The sequence below is a fragment of the Lepus europaeus genome, chromosome 7 (genome assembly GCF_033115175.1).
Source record: "Lepus europaeus isolate LE1 chromosome 7, mLepTim1.pri, whole genome shotgun sequence".
In the NCBI taxonomy this organism is placed as follows: Eukaryota; Metazoa; Chordata; class Mammalia; order Lagomorpha; family Leporidae; genus Lepus; species Lepus europaeus.
This window is the reverse complement of record NC_084833.1, coordinates 27,457,031-27,476,940: the sequence shown is the minus strand read 5'-3', so window position 1 is coordinate 27,476,940 and position 19,910 is coordinate 27,457,031. Positions and strand designations below refer to the sequence as shown.

Sequence of the window (19,910 nt, the reverse complement as noted above, 5' to 3'; positions counted from 1 at the left end):
ACACTAGGTAGACTACATAAAGACATAGTCGTGGTTGTGTACCTGGAGAACTGTTAACATTTTTCACCTTTGTTTCAGGAAAAATGTAAATGCTAGTTAATGCTTTTTCAGAATATCAATATTGAAGAAGTTTTTTTTTTATTTAGTAAATATAAATTTCAAAAGTACAGTTTATGGATTACAATGGCTTCCCCCTCCTCCCATAATTCCCCTCCCACTCGCACCCCTCCCATCTCCAGCTCCCTCTCCCATTCCATTCACATCAAGATTCATTTTCAATTATCTTTATATACAGAAGATTGATTTAGATTTAGTATATATTAAGTAAAGATTTCATCAGTTTGCACCCATACAGAAACACAAAGTGTAAAATATTGTTTCAGTACTAGTTATAGAATTACTTCACATTGGACAACACATTAAGGACAGAACCCACATGAGAAGTAAGTACACAGTGACTCCTGTTGCTGACTTAACAATTTGACACTCTTATTTATGGCGTCAGTAATCTCCCTAGGCTCTAGTCATGAGTTGCCAAGGCTATGGAAGCCTTTAGGGTTCGCCGACTCTGATCTTATTCTGACAGGGTCATAGTCAAATTGGAAGTTCTCTCCTCCCTTCAGAGAAAGGTACCTCCTTCTTTGATGGCCCCGTTCTTTCCATTGGGATCTCACTCACAGAGATCTTTCATTTAGGTCGTCTTCTTTTTTTTTCTTTTCCATGGTATCTTGGCTTTCCATGCTTACAATACTCTCATGGGCTCTTCAGCCAGATCCGAATGCCTTACATGCTGATTCTGAGGCCAGAGTGCTGTTTAGGACATCTGCCATTCTATGAGTCTGCTGTATAGCCCACTTCCCATGATGGATCATTCTCTCCCTTTTTGATTCTATCAGTTAGTATTAGCAGACACTAGTCTTGTTTGTGTGATCTCTTTGACTCTTAGACTTATCTGTGTGATCAATTGTGAGCTGAAATCGATCACTTGGACTAGTGAGATGGCATTGGTACATGCAACCTTGATGGGATTATATTGGAATACTCTGGCATGTTTCTAACTCCACCATTTGGGGCAAGTCAGCTTGAGCATGTCCCAGATTGTACATCTCCTCCCTCTCTTATTCCCACTCTTATATTTAACAGAGATCACTTTTCAGTTAAAATTTAAACATGTAAGAATAATTGTGTGAACTCTGAAGAAGTATGTTTACAAGATTTATTTATTTATTTGATGGCAGAGTTACAAAGAGGCAGAAGCAGTGAGAGAAGGAGAGGGTGAGGTAGAGGGAGAGAGAAAGAGATAGAGAAAGAGGTGTCTTCCATCTGCTGGTTCACTCTCTAATTGACTGCAATGGCTGGAGCTGTGTCATTCCGGAGCCAGAAGCTAGGAGCTTCCTCCAGGTCTCCCACGAGGGTGCAGGGGTGCAAGGTCTTGGGCCATCCTCTACTGCTTTCCCAGTTCATAGCAGAGAGCTGGATCAGAAGTGGAGCAGCCAGGACTGGCACCGGCTCCCATATGGGATGCTGGCACTGCAGGCAGCAGCTTTACCCACTAAGTCACAGTGCTGGCCCCTGAGGAAGTATTTTAAAGAGACAATAAGCACATCTACAACCATATTATAAACATATGTGGGATGAAAGAAGTATGAGTGTTAGCTTCATATTAATATGGGAGCAAACACACTTATGGTGAAGGATAGCTACTGGTTATTTGCAGAACAGAACTTACAGACAATGTGCAACTTTGCTAAAGATGGGGCAGAACTGACTCCTAATTAGTGTTTTAATTATTGTATTCAATGGATCTGCTTTCTAAAAAGTAGGATGAGTGCTATCTATAAACAAAACAGCATTTTCAGTTTATTTTAGACAAGATTTTGCTGAAATGATCAATTTATCTCCAGTACACGAGTCTAATAAATTATGTATTTTCTTATTCATCAACTATTCCAGATAGTAAAATATAATGGAATGGCTAGCCCATTGGTTTATAAAGAAAAGAGCTAAAGGTAGAGAAATGTGCACATTGAATACTTTTTAAAGATTTGGCCAAGATAAATGAATGCAAGGAGAAATCTATAGCATTGTAATAGGTGCTTAGAAGGGAAATCATGTGAAAGCACAGCAAAAATGCAAATTATTACAGTAGTCTCCACCTTTTCCTCAAGGGATTTCTTTGGATGCCTGAATCTCTCAACAGTACAGAACATTTTGTGAGTGGATATTGTGTATTTTCATATGTGTGTGTGTCTTTGTGTGTATATGGTAAGGTTTAATCATTGCGTTAAGAGATAAACAACAACTAATGGTAATATAGAGTAATGATAATACACTGTAATAAGAGACAAGTGAATTTAGTCTCTCTCTCTCCAATATATGTTATTTTATTGTACTTGTCCTTTATCTGACACTGTGAGGTGATACTCAAAGGAAGCACAGTACTTTTCTTTAATATATCTATATTCCATCATTACTACTCTATGCTATGGGAGCTTAGTGAGTAAAATCAGTTACTTGAACAAAAATACTGTGATAACAGTCAATCTAATAATTGAGATGGCTAGGAAATAATTATTGATGAATAGCATATAAGGTGTAGATACACTAAACAAATAGATGACTCCTATTCCCAGAGGGATAGAGAAGTTTGGTTCAAGGTTTCATCATGCTACTTAGAGTAGAAAGTTTTTAGAGACTTAAGAACAGTTTACTTACAGAATTTCCATATAGTATGTTCAGTATTTTATCCACAATTGTCTCTGGGTAAAAAAAAAATCGTAGAAAATAAAATATGAGCAAGGTTGAGACTACAGTAATATTTTCTAATAAACATTATCTTATCCATATCAAACAAAAAAGACCACTATATAAAAATATTAAAGAGATGTAAATTTGGCATATAAGTTTTTCCTATAAAAATTATATTTAACTCATATAAAAACAAACACAACTATCTAATCCCAAGCATTTTCTTTCTAAATAAATTGAAAGAACATTATCTTTGACCACTCCATGTGGAAATGTATTCTCCCATGATAAAGGTTTCTTTTTTATTTCCTTTATGTGTATATGTGTATTTTCTGTTTTTCTAGTAGCTCTTTACCTCTTCATATATATATATATATATATATATATATATATATATATATCTTCATGTATGCCTCATTATTTTTTTTAAATTAGTATTTTTTATTTTATTTGAAAGAGATACAGAAAGAGGTAGAGCCAGAGAGAGAGAGAGGTCTTCCATTCTGTTGGTTCACTCCCCAAATACCACAATGGCCAGAGCTGAGCTGATCCAAAGCCAGGAGCCAGGAGCTTCTTCCAGGTCTCCCATGTGGGTACAGGGACCCAAGGACTTGGGCCATCTTCTACTGCTTTCCTAGGCTATAGTAGAGAGCTAGATCGGATTGAGGAGCAGCCAGGAATTGAACCGGAGCCCATATGGGGTGCCAGTGCTGCAGGCTCAGGCTTTAACCCACTGCACCACAGCACCGGCCCCATGCTTCCTTATTACTGTATTAATTCATTTCTGATATCTTAGGAAAATGTGGTCTCCAGATCTTTGTTGGCCTTGTGATATGTAAACTGTCCTCACTACAAGAGAGAAATAGAAATTGTTCTTGCCATGGCTAATTATAAAACATCAAATCTATTGGCATCATTTTCCCCAGCTTTTTAAAACTATCTGTTATTTTTGACTATTTACATTTTAAACCTACCCTGTTCCCAAATCCACATCTTCTGATTCTTAACTCTTTCCTTCATCTCCCTGCCATATCCTCTGGTTACTGTTTTTCAAGGCTATATTAATAAAGAATATTGACCTCAGTTTTTCTGATTTGCATTCTTTCCTTGGCCATCAAGTAATTCCTGTCAAATTTATAAGTTAATGCTCAGGTCTCACTACACACAAATTCTGTAATGGAATTAATTAAAAAAGTAGCCACACTCTCTTCCTTTTCTGGCTCATTTTCTTCTGACCTTATTTGCTCTCACTTCTCTGTCTGTGATGGAGGCTTCTCTTCTCAATCATATCAAAGTACCCTAGAGTCTTTCTCCTTTCTTAGCTCTATTTCCTCTCCAAATGATCTAATTTATCAACACTTGTTTTTAAGTCATTGTTATGTGCCTGGAGTTGTTAATAGGTCTCATAAATGTAACAATGCAGACAAGACAAAAACCCATGATCCCAAAGTGCTCTTATTTTAACAGATAAAGATAAATAAGATTTGTTAAATTCATTTTTGAAATTAGATTACTATGTTTGACTCAATATTTTAAGTTCTAAGGCGATACTCTTTCAGCACTGAAATTCAGTGCTGGACTTAATTATTTAAGGGTACATGAAAAAGCATGTATTATATTTGATGTTGTAACCACAGTTAGGGAAAGAAGCAAAATAGATATAAATGGGCTTTGGAAGAATTTTTAAAAATTTGGAGTTGTTTTCTTCACTGCTTGATTTTGATCATTTTCAACTCTTTCCATTAATAATTATAAAAGGATTCCTATAGTAGCAGTACTGTTTTTGTTATATCATTTTTATCCCTTTGGCATGGTAGTGTGTGGCTTAAGCAATGTTCTTGGAATTTGATAGATAGATCTTGGGGCAGGCATTTGGCATAGTGGTTAAGACACAGCCTGGGACACCCATCCCACATACTGAAGTGCTTGGGTTCAAGTCCTGGCTCTGCTTCCAATTCCAGTGTTCTGTTAATGCACACCCTAGGAAGCAGCAGGTTAAGGGTCATCTACGTTGGTCCCTGACATCTATGTGAGAGACCCAAACAGAGGTCAGAGCTCCTGGTATTAGCCCAGCCCAGTCCATTTATGGAGTGAATCAACCAGTGGATGGAGGATATTTCTCTCTTTCCTCACCCCTTTGCTTTTCAATTTAATAAAAATCAATAAATAATTAAAATATGAAAAATGGAATTAAAAGACAAAATTATTTGAAAAATAAAATAAAATGATAGATCAAATAATGTCAACCTTACTCCAGTTGCTTCTTGTGACACTTAGAATAAAATGAGTTTCTTACCATATATGATCTTGTTCACTCTTCAATCTATTGCTTATCATTCTTTTCCTTGATCATTGAAATGCAGTGAAACCAACCTTCCACCAGTCCTGGGATGTGTCTATTATTTTCTTTCTTTCTTTTTTTATTTTTTTTTTATTTTTGCCAGGCAGAGTGGACAGTGAGAGAGAGACAGATGGAGAGAAAGGTCTTCCTTTTGCCGTTGGTTCACCCTTCAATGGCCGCCGCGGTAGCGCGTTGCGGCCGGCGCACCGCGCTGATCCGATGGCAGGAGCCAGGTGCTTCTCCTGGTCTCCCATGGGGTGCAGGGCCCAAGCACTTGGGCCATCCTCCACTGCACTCCCTGGCCACAGCAGAGAGCTGGCCTGGAAGAGGGGCAACCGGGACAGGATCTGTGCCCTGACCGGGACTAGAACCTGGTGTGCCAGCGCCGCAAGGCGGAGGATTAGCCTAGTGAGCCGCGGCGCCGGCCGTGTCTATTATTTTCTAATCAAGCAAGTTGCTGTCTCAGAGATTTGGAATTCTACTAGAACATTTCTCCCACATACACATAGAGAGCTCTTTTATACTGGTGCTTAAATGTCATTTTCATGGAGAAACCTACTATGATTTTTGAAACAAAACAGTACAAAGTACTCTGTTGGCTTTTATACTCCTTATTTTTCTTTACACCGGTTATCGTTATTATTTTTATGCCTGCTTATTTGATGTGTTTTGGTTATCTCCACACTAGACTGCAATCTCCATGGGGTAGGACTCTTGTTTTCTTTACCAGTTGTTCCCTGCAGTTGGACTATCACCTCACCGATAAAGGATGCTCAGTAAATACTTGTTGACAATTTATGAATCAGTAGTTCTTATGATTTTTTTTTTAAATCTCTCTCTGACATTAAAAGCCAATATCGATTGTCATTTATCAATAATCTTTTATTATTGTGATTACAAAAAAATCCATGTTATTAATTATGTGACATTTTACATTCCTATGAGGCATTTATTTCTGAGATAATTTCTATGAAATAATAAGGATGACTTCATATTTGGATTATGTATTATTATTATATTTGGATTTGGATTTCTATGCATACATTCTCCTTGGAGATTTAATTGGAAGTGTCCTTTTAAGGATAAAATTAGATCTGAAGTGCCAATTGTTCATTTCTGTATGTAATGATCTATCCAAGTCCAGTTTTCATGGGACATACATCTTGTGTTGACTCAAACTATCATTTATTTTTAACCAAAATAAAGCGAATTTTAATGGATTATTATTTACAGAGCTCTTAACAGTGTCTCTTATTTAATCTGATATTTGGCTATTATTCTCAAATAGAATCAGGTTGTGGTAGGGTTACATGTCAAGAGTTTCTCTACATAAAATAGTGATTACATTGACAACATTATTTAATGATATAACCTATAGAGTTCTTTAGTGAAAATAGCCAAATACATCTAACAGTGATATAGATAGTAAAAATAATTTATTGGGAGTATCTGAAATAGGTCACAGGTGTAAAGTGAAATATGGGAACAAGACACAAAATAACAAAAAACAAAAACAGTCAAGCATCTGCAGACCACCACTCCTGGACAAGTCAAATTCCAAGTCTTGTCCTCACTCCATCTAAAATTCAAATTGCACGGAGGAGTTGATTGGACTAGCCTTAATCCACTAACGTGCTATGCATTTTCTTTTTCTTTTTTTCTTTTTTTTGACAGGCAAAATGGACAGTGAGAGAGAGAGAGAGACAGAGAGAAAGGTCTTCCTTTTGCCGTTGGTTCACCCTCCAATGGCTACCACGGCTGGCGCGCTGTGGCCGGCGCACGATGCTGATCCTAAGGCAGGAGCCAGGTGCTTCTCCTGGTCTGTCATGGAGTGCAGGACCCAAGCACTTGGGCCATCCTCCACTGCACTCCCGAGCTACAGCAGAGAGCTGGCCTGGAAGAGGGGCAACCGGGACAGAACCCGGCACCCCCACCGGGACTAGAACCCGGTGTGCTTGCGCTGCAAGGCGGAGGGTTAGCCTGTTGAGCTGCGGAGCTGGCCTGCCATGCATTTTGTAGAGGAGGAGATGGCATCTTCATTAAGAACCACACTTTATTGTTCCAATAAGAGAAAGACAATTCACCAAAGTTAGAATGGATTGTTACCCAAAAAAAGTACAGTAGAAGCTGGGAAGAAATATAACAGGCATTGTCACAATACATAGTTATTTGTATATTCCCAAATGTGTGCTTAAAGGCACATCCCCTAATAAATATAGTAGCATACTCTCACCAACTGGTTTGAAATATTGCTTCTAATAATAATACCTCCATTTGCTTACCGATTAATAATTTGTTTATGTGATATAAGATGTGTCAAATCTATCATTTTTTTCAGGGAAAGTGTCTTATTCATCTATTATTTCTTCAATATACTAAGTACTCACTGAATACTGTATTATATTAATTTTTAAAAGATTGTTTTTGTAATTTTACACAAAAAATCATCATGCAAAGAGGTTAAATGACTTCTAAGCTCACATAGCTTATATGCTAAAGAGATGCTACTACAATCACCAATGAAAAATTTTGTGGTATATTATGTACTTGAGAAGTATACTTCCAGGAGTATGATTTGCAGAATCTGTACAATATGTATTTGAGAATATTTTCTTGTTTTGGAGTCTGAAGAGTTTAAAAACTTGCTGAAGATCACAAAATTGGCAGTGGTAGTGGAGTGGTGTAGTAGTCTCCTATTGTTGATATAAAACATTACTATACACTTAGTAGTCCAGAACAACACACATTTAGTGCCTTACTACACTAGAGGTCAGGAGTTTGAAATGAGTTTCACTGGGCTAAAATCAAGATGTCAATAGGGATGTATTTCTTTATGGAGATTCTAGGGTGGGCTCAGTCATCTTGGTGTTTTTCTGTTCTATCTAGAAAGCCAGCAATGATCAGTGGAGTTTCTATAATAGAGCATCACTCTAAAAGTGACTCTCCTTTCTTTAACTTATGAAGACCCTTGTGATTACATTGGGCCCACTCAGATAATCCAGAGAAGTCTCACTACATCAAGATCAACTAATTAGCAATCTGCCCCCTTATTTCTTCTTTGTTATCAATCCAATGCATTCACTCCTTTTGGGAATTGGGACTTTGGGTAAGGAGGAACATTATTAGGAAGGGGGGGGGGGTTTCTGTGTACCAACAGTAACAAAATCTGTCTTGCTCTAAACAGAAGCTTATATACAATATCACATACTTCTCTCTGATGTTCTTTTTTGCCTTCAGAAGATGGAAGGGCCTTGGTAGCTCGTGGTTGAGAAAGGGACACATATGCCTTTGCCTTACCTCTGTCACAGTGGCAGTTGTGAGTAGCCAGTGCAGGTACACAGTGTAGAAAACTGTCTACTCTTTCTCAAGGGTCATGTTTTGGTGGCTTCTGCATTGCCTTTATATGATAAGGACAATAACGATTATATTTTTGCTTTTCATCTTGTGTTCCATAACAATTTGTGACTAGGAAGATAATTGTGATGTCAAAGCAAATGAGGAATGACCAGCACTATAAACAAATCTGAGCCCACACGAAGGCTCATGTGTGGGAAGACATTGCTATTTTGAGCATTTTGTTTAATGGTGACAGAAGGAAATGAAGATAAAAAAATTGTTCATATCCTGGATTAATAATTTTTCCTAAAATATTGGCTTTTTAGAAGACACCTCCAATTTAGTTTCTGAGATGACAATTGAATTTTTTATTTTAAATAATGATAATAAATGGCCCATTCAAAGACAAGATGGAGGATTCACCTAGGCTACCATCAATTCTCATTTCATGACTTCAGCTGAAGAATTCAAAGCTTAATTTCTCATGTCATGATTTGCATGCAAAGTTTGTTTGAGGTGTCTACATTTTCCGTATCACAATATTGTGACTAAAAATTGTGATTTCAGGGAAAGTAGGTATGGAGTTCAGAAAGCAATTTCAAATTCCATCATAATATAGCTTGGTTTTGAATTTCTAAAAAGAGAAAGATTTCATTATTAAAATGAAAGTTTAAAAATTCAAAATCAGTGTTATGTTTGTCATTCATCTAATGTTTAATGGGAATATCCTAAGTGATAGAAACTTTTTAATGTTCTATAGAATTACCATAAATTTCTCATAAAATTTTCATAAAAACCCTTTGAGAACAGTTGATTTTCTTTTTAGAAACTTTTTTTTTATTTGACAGATAGAGTTAGACAGTGAGAAAGAAAAACCAAGAGAAAGGTCTTTCTTGAGTTTGTTCGCCCCCCAAATGGCCCCTATGGCCGGCACCCTGTGCGGATCCGAGGAAGCCAGGAGCCAAGTGATTCCTCTTGATTTCTCACGCAGGTGCATGGGTCCAAGCACTTGGGCCATCCTCCCACTGCCTTCCTGGGCTACAGCAGAGAACTGGACTGGAAGAGGTGCAACTGGGATTAGAACCCAGCACCCATATGGGATGCCGGCGCCGCAGGCAGAGGATTAACCAAGTGAGCATGGTTCCGGCCCCAGAGAACAGTTGAAATATCCATATTTTATAGTAGCTGAAGAGGTAACCACCAGCAAAGACTACCTTATTGAGAAACTATGACAGTGTATTTATATTAACGTAAATGTAAAAAGAAAACAGTGACCCAATATAAATTTGTCTAATATTTGTATAATACATCTTTACCTGTACATCTCGTACCCTTCTACTTATTATACCTATAGTTAAAGCAGTAATTCTACCTTTAAATGTTAAATAACTAATGATTTAAGAGTAAATTGCTGAAATCCAAATTTTCATTATCTCTGTTTCTTTTTAAACAAGATTTACTTATTTGTAAGTCAGAATTAAAGAGGGAGAGACTGAGAGAGACAGAAATAGAGAGACCTTCCATCTGCTCTTTCATTCCCCAGATGGCCGCAACAGTGTGTTGGGCCAGACCTGAATCAGCAGCTTGGTGCTTCATTTGGGTCTCCCACATGGGTGTCAGGAGCCCAAAGAGTTGAGCCGCCTTCCCCAGTTTTTTCTAGGCCATTAGCAGGGAGCTGGATCAGAAGAGCTACTGGACATGAACCTGTGCTCTGATGGGTTGCCTGTGTTGCAGTAGGTGGCTTTAGCCATTTCACCAAAATATCGGCCTTGTCTTTATATCTTTAAAAGACAGTTTTCTTGAATCCTCTTGCTTAATCTCATGCGAAATTTAAGTTAATAAAAGATTTGATTATTTTTTAAAGATTTATTTATTATTTATTTGAAAGTCAGAGTAACACAGAGAGAGGAGGGGCAGAGAGAGAGGTCTTGCATCAGCTGGTTCACTCCCACAATGGCTGGAACTGTGCCGATCTGAAGCCAGGAGCCAGGAGCTTCTTCCGGGTCTCCCACGTGAATGCAGGGGCCCAAGATTTGGGCCATCTTCTACTGCTTTCCAGGCCACAGTAGAGAGCTGGATTGGAAGAGGAGCAGCCATGACTAGAATTGGCTCCCATATGGGATGCTGGCGCTTCAGACCAGGGCGTTAATCTGCTGCACCACAGCACTGGCCCCAGAATATCTCATTATTAACCTTGGTTTTAATTTTCTTATCTGTAAAATTGGGAAAAATTCTTAGTTTTTTTTTTTCAACAATTAATAATATGTAGGCCCATATTTTGTGTTTTCCTTAGGTGTGCTTCTTGGATTACGATCTCTAAACCAATATCACAATCAGAAGTAGTGAGTGATGGTTTTGAAGAGTTTCAACAGTATTTGTGTTTGGTTTCTATTTTAAACTCAGTTAAATGTGTATGTCTAGACACTGTTGAGACTTAATGATTTCAAGCAATACTTTCTCACTTTTCAACCTGTATTCATGCAATAAATATTTGCATTTGCTATGTGATGAAAACCCTGTTAGGTACAGCCATAATGCGTGAGCAAGATAGCCATGAAGAAATAAATAATGCGTGAGCAAGATAGCCATGAAGAAATAAATAAGTAAGTCCATAAAAAAATATGCTAAGGGTGAAAATTAGTTTAAGGCTCTATAGGAATAATTACAAGTATTTTCATTTTTACAGTTTCCTGAATGAAGGGACTCATCATCAAAGAATCATCATGATAACTAAAAGTTGAAGAGGTAGACCATGGATAAATAATGAAGTATGATGTTTAGGAGCATTGTTTCAGTTGTCAATTTTCTGGGGTTTGAATTCTGATGTGCATACTTACTACCATTGGTTGAACACTCTGTACCTTAATTAAAAAAAAAATTAGGGTGGTTATAGAGATAAGCATACTGATAAGGAAATTAATATAGAGCCTGGTATATATTATGTAAAACACAAGTACCAGTTTTATCATTAATAATATTAATCTGGGTCCGGCTCTGTGGCACAGTAGGTTAATCCTCCACCTGCAGTGCCAGTTCTAGTCCTGGCTGTTCCACTTCCAATACAGCTCTCTGCTGTGGCCTGAGAAAGCAGTAGAAGATGGCCCTAGTGCTTGGGGCCCTGCACCCAAATGGGAGACCTAGAGGAAGCTCCTGGTTCCTGGCTTAGGATCGGCTCAACTCCAGCCATTGCAGCCAAGTAGGTTAGTGAACCAGCAGATGGAAGACCTCTCTCTCCCTCTCACTGTCTGTAATTCTCTCTCTCAGATAAATAAATAAATAAATAAATAAAATCTTAAGAAAACAATATTAATCATATAAATGGGAAGATCATGAACAGTTTCTTAGAATCAATAGAAGGAGCAATATTAATTTTGTTGAATTGTGTGATATTGTTTGTAACCTGTGTGGTAAGAAGTCATACTCCTGAGATTAGCAAGGACCAATGCATAAAGTGCCTTATATGAATCCTGAATGATTTGTAACTTTTTTCAAGTTGTACCAGAAGACAAATGAAGGGCTATAAGAATATGATGCAGTGAAACCCACATTATAGAAAAAACCCTCTGGTCACTGCATGGAGAAACAACTGGATACAGGATCGGTTGAGCCAGAGACCAGTATGAAGTCTTTTGGGGCCCTACTGAGGGATGACAGTGCCTCAGGTTGAGCTAGTTCCACTGGGATATTGAGAGATATTAAACACAACAAGGTAAAAACAGGTTTAGTAATTGATCAGGTGTGAAGGATGAAAGTGAGGAACAAATTAGGGATGGCATTCAGGATTCTGACTGAAGCAAGTAACTGATTGGCAGCATTAAACATCGAAAAAGGACAGACTGGCAAAGATACCAATAATGGGAAGTTAGGTTGCGAGACACAGATCTTGGAAGCCATCGCAGCCAAGTGGTGATGTCTAGTGGGCAATCTTGTAGATTGGACCTGATTCATAACCACCTGCAAGAACTAATCTAGAAGAAATATTAATAAAAATGAGCAAATGCCGAAACATTTTCCTTTTCCCTATAGAAAATAAAATGACCAGCTCAATACTGCATGTAGCCATCTCAGGGGAGAGCTCTGACCTAGAGATTTATTGGTTGCCAATATGCTAGCTCATAAAAGGCATTTGAATACAAAAATTTCAGAAGAATATGCCATGAAAGAAGAAAGATAGTCAAAGGTGACTGAAGGGCTAGAGTAACTACATTTTGAAAAAGTGCCTCCATTCGGGAGGAAGGCCCAACTTCCAGTAAAAGCAGCGTCACTCAGGGGAAACCGAAACTTAACAACAGAACAGCTCATTAGCGTTCACCATATAAGGAAATCCCCTGGTCCGAACCAATCAGAAACAATCGTGTTCCATCAGGAAATACCAGAGGTGACCCTAGCCAATATACTGTTACCCTGCACCCCTCAATGACATAACCCTGCTTTAAAATAGGCTCCCCCAGCCTTGCTCGGGGCCTTCCTCTGCCCTCTGCTGCGCAGCTGGTTAGACGGGGTCCCTGTCCCGGCTTGTACTTCCGAAATAAACCTTGCTTTTGCATTTCGGTGTGTTCGAGTCTCTGGCAGCGTTTGGGGATCCAACGATCTGGGCACAACAGTGACATCATGGAGACCGTCTCAAAAGAAAGGGATCCTGCAAAAAAAATAACAGAAGGAAGAAGAAGTGTGAGAGATCATGATCATCAGAAACCCCACAGACACAAAAGTCAAGGAAAGAGCATTTGGAATTTGTGGAGAGTGGTGAACTAAACCTGTAATTATACAGTGGATTAAAATTATGTCTTGGCAAAAATTAATGAAAAGAAAAGAAAATAAGGGAGGGAAGGTGAAGACTTGGAGAATGAGGGTGGGAAGTATGGTTATCTTAGAACTGTACCTATGGGGGGGCTGCCGCTGTGTCATAATAGGTATAGATGCTGCCTGCAGTGCAGGCATCCTATATGGGCACCGTTTTGAGTCCTGGCTGCTTCGCTTTTGATCCAGTTCTCTGCTATAGCTTAAGCAAAAAAAAAAGAGGAATATGTTGGTGAGCCCTATTTCTGTTTATATATTATTGGACAGAAGTACATCACTTACCCACTCCTAACAGTAAGATAAACTTTCTAGTCTCCTAATTATAAGTGAGCAAACAAGAAGAGAGTAGAATCCAGGCATTGTATCAGTCAATCTACACTATCTGCGTAAAGTTTCTTTATTCAGAAGCAAAAATACAAGCTGGATATGATGAATACAGAAATGAATAAAAAGACAATAAGCAGCAGCTCATGACACTAGATATAACTGAGCACTTATAGTGAGGTCAGAGAGTTATCTCCAGAAATATCCATTTGACATACAGAATGTGCTTTGTACTCCTGGGACAGAGTGGGATTAGTGAGAATTAGTGAGAGCTACCTTTGGCATGAACTGGTAGTCACACTGAGGTAAGCCTTTTGCAAAACCCTGGTATTATGTCTGTTTGAATTTGCCACTAAGTAGTACTCCAAATGGATAGCAATAGGAACCTAGTACTATTTGGAGAAAATCTGGAGAAATGACTTACTGGGAATCCCATGAGTATTTAAGGAACACAAAGGTGCTCCTTGCAAAGCTTAAATCACTTGGCTCCTTTCCCACTGCTTCTTCCTCTCAGTTGGAACCATAGAAAAGATGCTTCAAATGATTTTGTATCCTATAACTGACAACAGCTGCTACCTACCACAAGCACAACCATTTGTTTGGCTAAATAAATGTGTGACCACAGGGAAATCACTGTGGCAAATTTACTGACATTGCCATGGTGTTCCAATAATAAACTTGGGAATCAACTTTTCTTATGATACAGATGGTTGCAGTAGGATTATGCCACTGTGGGCTCTTGGAAATGAATTATCCAACCAACTGGTTTGGATTCTAAAGTGATACTGAGTTACTCATGATAATTGACTATAACTTAATGAGCATATTATCCTGTTACACTTAGTCTAGCAAAACCTCTAAGTAATTTCTCAAGTAATTTAGGGTTCAGGCTTAATTGCAGTACTATTTCTCTTAGGGAATTTTGCAAGGCAATGGCCTCACTATTTCATGACTTTTAAACTTGGTCAAACCTGCTTTTCCTGAACCTCAGTGTAGCAATTTGTTTCCCTTGTCAAATTATAGTCATTCATTTATAGTATTTAATTTTCAATTTATTTATTTCATCAAAGGAACTGAGTACCACATAGGTTCTTAAATTTACAGTTATTCCCTTGGTACCCAAATGAGATAAAACCATATGAAACAAGTCACATACAAGTAAAAAAAGAGATCTCTCTTTTCATTTTAACTTATTCATTCAACATGTTTTTTATTCATTGCTTTAGAAATGAGCTTCAACCTGCTATCTATATAACAAATACAATGTATGTGAATGTATAAGGGAAATTCTAGAATGTTAATAATGTCTCATTTGTATTTCTGGCATATCTCAATGGTGAGGTAATCAGTATTATTTTCCAAAATCTAAATCTATTTTGCAGTTTTGCAAATATTCATCCGGTAGGGAGATGATTAGATAAATGTATGGTTATGGATGATAGATATAAAACAAGTCAGGTATTATATATTCTGGAATTTTTTTACCTGCCCTCAATGAGCCTATCAGTTAGAAATAATTTGCATTTCTCAGATTTCAGTGATAACAAAACTACCACAACCACTTAGAAAGTGTACTTTTAATGAAGTATCTAATTAATGTAGCATTCATAACAAAGAAAAATGTTGTTCTTATTTTCAAAAAAGAGAAATTTAAGTTAATAAATAAAATCTGGTTAAACCACAAAGAGAAAACACAAGTGTAGTAGAGAAGTAACACCAGATTTAAAAGGAGCTTTATTTCTATCACCAACTAGTAATGCAAATCTATGAAAGCATGGTAGATCTCTGTAAAAAGAGGCAAGAATCATTGTGGTACAGAAATGTCTCAGCGACGACCCTGGATAATGGTTAAAGAGGACACAAGTGTTGCAAACAGCAAGTAGAAGACACAGACAACATAAATTGAAATAATTTAAGTATGTAACCTGAGTAAATATTCATTGTTCAACTCATTAGTTGGTTAACAATGATGACATTTTTCTGCAAGTTCCAAGAATAGACCCTTCAAATCAGACACTGCATTTTGCTAAATAATAATAATATAGTTAGCATAAGTGTAACCTTATGACTTAACACAAAAACCTGATTGTCCAGTAAAAGTAACACAATATCAGAAATTTTTACCCAGTACCCAGTTTTGCTATAACATCAGGGACATAAGCAACCAAGAAGCACAGGCACATTATGGGGAGGTCTCAGACACTGAGGGTAGATCCAAATCTTTTCATTCTTCATTAGAATCAGACATATGCCTCACACAGTGGGGCTTTCAGGTCATTAATATAGGCTATAGTGATATAGAATACATGACATTCTCTGGGTAGTTGTGATTCACTGAACCATAGCTTCTAGGTTGGTTCACCATAAGCAATTCTAAATCAGTGACATATTAATAAGAATTTTTCAAAAAGAAGTATCTTTTATTAACTACCATCACTCTTATTTACCAGGAGATCCAGTTATCATAATCAGAAGGATATTAGACAAGACTATCTTTTTTTCTTTTTCCAAAGTATTCCTAATAATTGAGAGAGAGAGAGAGAGAGAGAGAGAGAGAGAGAGAGAGAAATGAATCAAGGAAGGCTGCTTTAACATATTCTTTTCCAACATAAATAATGCAGACTTTCAGACATTTATCCCCAAAAGTAGCATAGCTTTTTCAGTTATAAACTGATGGGGGCCACCTCTGTGGCATAGTGGGTAAAGCTGCCGCCTGTAGTGCAGGCATCCCATATGGGCACCAGTTCGAGTCCCAGCTGCTCCACTTCTGATCCACTCTCTGTTATAGCCTGGGAAAGCAGTGGAAGATGCCACAAGTGCTTGGACCCCTGCACCCGCGTGGGAGACCTGGAAGAAGCTCTCGGCTCCTGTTGCAGCTCTGGCCATTGTGGCCATCTGGGGGGTGAAACAGTGGATGGAAGACCTCTCTCTTTCTCTTTGTTTGCCTCTGCCTCTCTGTAGCTCTTTCAAATAAATAAATAAATCTTTAAAAAATTTTGGATGAATTTCACACTCAGTTTGACTTGAGGGCTAGTTAAATAATGCTACATATAATCTCTCAGTCCTTTTATAAGATAACTTAGTATCATAAGGAAATTAATACTGTAAGAAAATTCTTGGACAAGCTACATAAAATAAAAAAAAATTCCATGTGCTTCATGGGTTAAGAGAACTTTTATTATACAGGTTGAACAATCAGATACACAGCCATATTATATCAATAGGTGGAGTTTTCAAAATGCTCATGAAAATTGCATATTACAAAAAACTTACATGAGAATTTAAAAAAAATAAATGTATCTTCTAAAAGAAAAGACTTAAATGTGTTTATTTTATTTGCTTAAAAGGCAGAGCGAAAGAGAGATAAATATAGAGAAAGACAGATTATTACCATCTGCTGGCCATCTCCACAAATTTGCAGGCAAAAGATGAGGCTGAGAGAAGCCAAAACAGGATCTGGGAATTCAGTCTGGGCAGGGGCTCAACCATTTGACCAACACCTAACTGCCTTCCAGGTTGTGCATCAGCAGCAAGCTGGAATCAGGAGAGGAACTCAAAACCAGGCACTCTGATGTGGGACATCCCTAAGTCTTCTTAACCAATACACGAAAAGGCCACCGAGGAACTTATATTTTAATTCCATGTTCCACTAATGTTTTTAATATCCTCACATATGCTTGCAATAAACATGAACTTCATTTTTTTTCAAAGCAGTATTTTCCTCTTTTGCATGGATTTTCAGAGATATGTATTAAACTGTCATGTCAAGAGCTTGAAATGATCTGAATTTACCTTATTCACAAGATAACACACTTAAACAGTCATGAGTTTCATAGGTACCAGAGTAAATATTTGAGATCTCTAGCTTAGGGGCAAATGACAGTGTAGGGGCCCATAGTGTGACACAATAGGATAAGCTGCCACGTGAGACATAATCATGCTATATTGACATCTGATATTAGAGTGCCAGTTTGAGTCTCGGCTGCTCTGTTTCCAATCCAGTTCCCAGCTAATGGGTCTGGAAAAGTAGTGGAAGATGGCCTGCGTGCTGGGGTCCCAGCTACCCATGTGGGAGGCTAGGACAGAGTTCCTTGGTCCTGGCTTCAAAGCTTGTCCCAGATCTGGCTTTTGTGGTCCTTTGGGGAGTGAACCAGAGGATGGAAGATATCCCTTTACCACCATCTCTTTCTCTCCCTCTCTCTCTTTCTCACAAATATAAAGTAAATAAATAAATGAATCTTTTTTTTTACAAAGCACTGCTTAGTACTGATAGCAAAACACTAGCCAAGGTATCATCCTGATACTTTTTTCTCTATCCCCTAATTCCCAAAGTGCTAGGTGATGACAGCAGGATCTTGTCTGTACATGCAGGTGCAGTGGGGTTGCTTTGCAGGAGAGGAGCCTAGGTATCAGAAAATCCCAAACCTATACAAGGGCTTCTAGCAAATCTGTGGAGAGAGTGATCTTATTTTTATTATCTGGAATATTCAGAAATCTGCCCTGGAGAGGAAAGGGATAAAAATGTCAACACTCTTGGAAGTGTCTTGCTCTGTTTGGGGTTCTACTCACTGCCCCTGGATGTGAGGTTACTGAGCATTTTTGATATTTCATTACAAGGGAAAATGCTTTTTGATATTTCTGTACACATGGCTTCTCAACCTTGACACTCTCGGCATTTGTGGTTGAATATTTCTTTTTGTGGATGTCTGTCCTGAGCAATGCAGAATGTTTAGCAGGGGTTAGTAGAATATTTAATTCCTGGCATGTACACCCACCACCATCCAACCAGGACAACCAAGGCCAACTTCAGATAATGAAAAATGTTCTCTGAGATTCAGAGTTTCTACTGAGAACCATCACTCTAACAGTGGAAAAACTTCCTACAGTCAAATACTGAATTATGACATTTCAGTTAATGATTGACTTCACATTTGATTTTGATCTCGAAAGATTATAATGGAACTGAAAAATTCTTATTGCCTACTGATGTCATTGTCAGCACAATGACATATATGCAATAATGCTCATGTGTTTCTGGTGATGCTGGTGTGAACAAACTGACTTGCTATCAGTCATATGGAAATACAGCTATCTAATTATGTACAGTACATAATACTTTTAACATTTTTGTTTTTAATTGAAATTAAATATTTGTGCTAAAAACAACGAAAAAAGAAAGTGGTCTCGGCTTTTAAGGTTCATTTATTATATTTGAAAGGGTTACAGAGGGTGAGAGACAGCGATAGATCTTCCTTCCACTGGTTCATTTTCCAGATGGCTCCAATTGCCAGGGCTGGGACAGGCTGAAGCCAGGAGCCAAGAGCTTCATCTGGGTACCTCATGTGTGTGGCAGGGGCCCAAGCCCTGGGACCATCTTCTGCTGCCCCTCCAAGGTGACGAGCAGGGAGTTGGATAGGAACTGGAGTATCTTGGACACAAACTGTGCCCATATGGAATGCAAGGATCACGGGTGGTGGCTTTGCCCTCTATACCACAACACTGGCCCCAGGAGACATTTCTATCTTTACTTTCATGGACTGTAACCAAATATGCTGAGAAGACATCATTGCCTCTATTTTTTCAAAGTCATTTGCTCACACAATCATTTCTGAAAAAGGAAATCTGAGGAAAACTGGCCGTTAATACTTGGGTAGAAACCTGAGATCTGTGGAAATTTATCTTCCCACATCATGTGTCAAAGATATTATCAACGTTTACTTAATTATATGAAAATGAGCACATACTTTCCATGCTTTATCTTCTAGAAGGATGAGGCTTTCATCTTCTTGTGGGGCAAGAGGATTCTGGGAAGGGAGCTGCTCCCTTGACTGCATACTTTAGTCCCTGGAGAAATAACTAATTTCATTGTTTTCATTAAATCAGGATAAGATCTTACTTTACTAGGATATAGATTTGTGATTCTGTTAGGGCAAGAACTATCTATCACTTTGATCTGTGTGTGCTCTGCCACAGCAGGAGTTCTGTCTCTCCCTTTTCAGTAACTTTGAACTTCCTGTTTCTTTGTATTAAGGAGAGCAGGCAAGACTTCCCCACAGAGGTTAACTTGTTATATACTATAGTTGTCCAAAGGCTCCTCTGCCTATAACTGAGTGGGTAAGTCAGGCCAAGCTTAAGCTGCAGTGTTTTCAATTCCAGCGTAAGGAAATAGGAACCCCACTTTAACCTTACCCCTGATCTCGGTTGCATAAAGCATTTTTTACCAAAACATGCATTTGAAGCTCAATCAATTTGTTAAGGTATTCTTAAATGCTCCCAGTTTAAGTACTGTTTTAAAAGTTGTGTATTTTATCAAGCAGAAATCCAAAAGAAGAAACAAGAAGTATTCTGTCTCAGGATGCCT

General features: G+C 38.1%; 1 pseudogene; it reads right to left on the bottom strand.

The window, feature by feature from the left end:
* LOC133763703 (eukaryotic translation initiation factor 3 subunit H-like) overlaps positions 1–9,749 on the bottom strand; it is a 39,370-nt pseudogene extending 29,621 nt beyond the window's left edge.
* Positions 9,750–19,910: the final 10,161 nt, after the last annotated feature.